Raw genomic sequence first — 3,506 nt, 5'->3', positions numbered from 1 at the left:
TAGCTGTGTTTTGTTGGCGGGCGGGGCGCGAGGCATATATGGCGGCAGTGGCGTCGGCTGTAGGGATATATAAATGAATATCATATATACATATATATATATACATATATATAATCTTCGCATAATATCGTGCNTAATCTTCGCATAATATCGTGGCACTTTCGTTGGCGTCGACGACGCGATGTCCGGGGTGATCCTCGGGCGTCAAAAGGTTAGCAGCGTTGATGGCGACGGTGCGCGATTGGAGATCGGTTTATTGACGTTGCCACTTTGACAACAGGAAGAATACTACGGTATCATTATCATCATACTACGGTATCATTATCAATACTACGTCGTCGGCCGTGCGGTACTTGCTGGACTTTGCACCGCGGCGTATAACGCGCGGTGTTGGTCAGTCAAATACTCAAAATTATACAGAAATATACAGAAAAAAATAGTGTTGGAGCCGACTGGTGAGCGCGGTGGGGTAAATTCGTTACGACGGTCTAGTCTCAAGGTCATAGACGACGGGATACGCGACATAATAACACGTGCCGCGTGGAGTTACAAACTTACAACATACAAACATACATGTGAAACTAATATAAGCGTGTTAAAAATACAAACCAACAGCCTAACAACTATATGTGCAATTTTTTTTTAAACTCTGAATAAAATTGTTTTAATAAAACAACAAAATATTATGTTAAATTAAAATGAAGTCAGACTAATTTTCTCAACAATTTTTATACTGCACTATTCAGAATGAAACTTATAATCTTTACTATAATATTTTATAATATACAAACTTATTTGCTAAAATTAGTTATTTTGATAAATAAGTTTTGGAAACATCAATTGAGTAATAAGTAGATTAGATACATGTTTTGAGTTAATAATTATTAGTTTATCACAGTATTTCATTGTTGAATTTCAATGTCATAAACAATTGAAGTTAAAATATTTCTAGTATAACTTCAGTATGCACCAACCAATACTTAAATTTACTTAAATTGAATATATCAACAAATTGCTTGTAAATCTTTATTTCTTCTTTGCACTATAACAATTATATTTCATTCTCTTATAAAAAGGATTTTTTTGACATAAATTAACATTTTTAAGAGTACTTACTTATTAATATTAGAATGGATTTCAGTGTATTTTATCAAAAACATAACATTTCATTATGTAGAAATTGTATTTTTGTAGTTTGGTTAAAACTTATAATACAAGAAATATTAAAGTTGTTGAAATAAACTTATTATAAAATAGTTTCTGTTTAATTTAGTTAAGTAAACATCAAAACGATAGTTTGAAATGAATGAAAATAATAGAATATATTAGTAAAGAATAGGTTTAACCTAGCATTTATTATTAGATGAGGTTGTCATTGATTTTTCTTAAAAAAAAAAAAGATAAGATCTTTAGTATGCCATCTATTATAATGTTATTGATAACAAGTCATATAACTCTTCAATCTGTGTCTTTTAAATAAGTACATTTTTGCTTCATGAGTTCACCGTGGGCACTAGCGGCATTGGGTAAAATACCGATTTCTAAGTTTTCTGGTAGGTGGTTCGAATCTCGTCGCAGCGGTGTTCGTAACGCGTTTCTCGGGATAGGCGAGATGGGGATGTTCTTGGAATCGCGTTACGTAATGTCGGTGCGGCCATATATTNGCGTTACGTAACGTCGGTGCGGCCAGATATCGTTCCATCACCCAATGTCTAAATAGTGTCCACGCTACCACTAACATAGTTCAGGGGGGGCATACTTTCTTTCCCACCTGATTTATGTTGGTGGTAGATGAACAATTTTGCTCGTGTTTTCTCTTTTAAAATTGTAATTGTTTAAAAACTATGATCTCAAATTTGCCTAAAGTTGTATGTTCGTTTTTATTAATGGTTAAATATTATTAATGATAAAATATTAATTTAAAATTATATTTTATTTTTCTGGAGATTTAATTTTTGATTTAATAACTTTAAGACAATTGAATCTTGTTATTAAATATATATTGTTTATTTTAACACATATAAAATGATAATTATTATGTGATTTTATATTGTTATCATGTAGTTTTATATTTTATGATTTCAATATGTAATACATTTCTAGTAAATTAATACATAATAAAATAATTATATACAATATAATAATACTTTCTTAAAAAATATAAGAACTGACCAAATTTAAAATGGTGAGTAACTCATGAACATGTTATAGACATTTCTTACAATAAACTACAGGTTACAACACTGTGATAGTATCTCTGAGTTTTTATCAATTTATTTTTATCAGTTTTCAACTGGTATATTTTTATAAATCAATTTAAAATGNTATTTTCATAATCGAGATATCTCGATTATGCCCATCACTAAATACAACTAAGAACTTAATAGAAACCCAACGAGATGTGTTTCACTGAATTTTAAACAACACTAAATGCTTTGTATGAAGCCAAAACCACTTTGACTTTAGTAACAGAAAACAATTTTTATGATTAAATAATTACTTATCATTTTACTCTTATATTTAAAATGAAAATAAAAACCAATAGTTATTTTAAAAAATTGATACATTTTCCAAAACTGATATCAATTATTAAGTAAGCACTCATGAAAAAATCAGCATTAAAATATAACTTAATTTAAGTATATTTTGTTATTTATTGTAAAGAAAATATTAAGTTGACCATGTTTTTTGAAGTATTGAATTCAAAATAAAAATAAAACTATTTAGAATCCATGAAATAATACTAAATATTCACATATGAACCATTAATAAAAAAACCTAGCACAGGGGGGTCGCGGCACAGTGGTGACGTGGTATAGATGGATCAAGTATAATGATATCTGACAGTGATTAAAATCACTATCAAAAAAAAAACGCTTCGATGCAAATCTTTAGATACTGTTTAATTTTAAAAAATTGGTGGACTATTCCAAAAGCTACATGATCTGCTAGTTCATTATTAATATCCTAATTAAGATAAAGTATGTAGAATGAAAAAGGGATTATTAAAAAATATTATTTCTCATAAAAAAATAATGTTGATCCATACACTTTTCAATATGTCATAGCATTATAAAGTTAAAAATGTAAAAAATAAAATCGAGAATTTTCACACAAAAATAGCATTCGGTAGCCATTTTCACCGTGAAGATAAAATAAAGTCCGAAATTTTTTTTTCGCATAATAAAGTAAATTACATTAGCTTTAATTTAAGATATATATAAAAGTGTCAGACCTTCCGGAACATTTTCAAAAGTTAAGTTGAAAAAGTTAATTTTTTTTGAAAAAGTTGTCATTTTAAATCCCCCCTTGTGGGCAGGTTAAGGGTTAAATTTATGAAAAAAATATACCAAATGAAAGGTAATAATATTATGCATCTATTTAAAAAATAATTATATTAATATGTTTATTTTTGAAAAAGTTATGGCACTTTTAAGTAAAAAAAATTGAAAAAATTTCGAAAATTAGCGATTTTTAAATTTGTAATTTTTTTGGAGGTTTCCCCC

This window comes from Daktulosphaira vitifoliae, unplaced genomic scaffold (genome assembly GCF_025091365.1).
Source record: "Daktulosphaira vitifoliae isolate Bord-2020 unplaced genomic scaffold, ASM2509136v1 Scaffold_17, whole genome shotgun sequence".
In the NCBI taxonomy this organism is placed as follows: Eukaryota; Metazoa; Arthropoda; class Insecta; order Hemiptera; family Phylloxeridae; genus Daktulosphaira; species Daktulosphaira vitifoliae.
The sequence above is the reverse complement of the archived record's forward strand: the minus strand, read 5'-3'. Positions refer to the sequence as shown.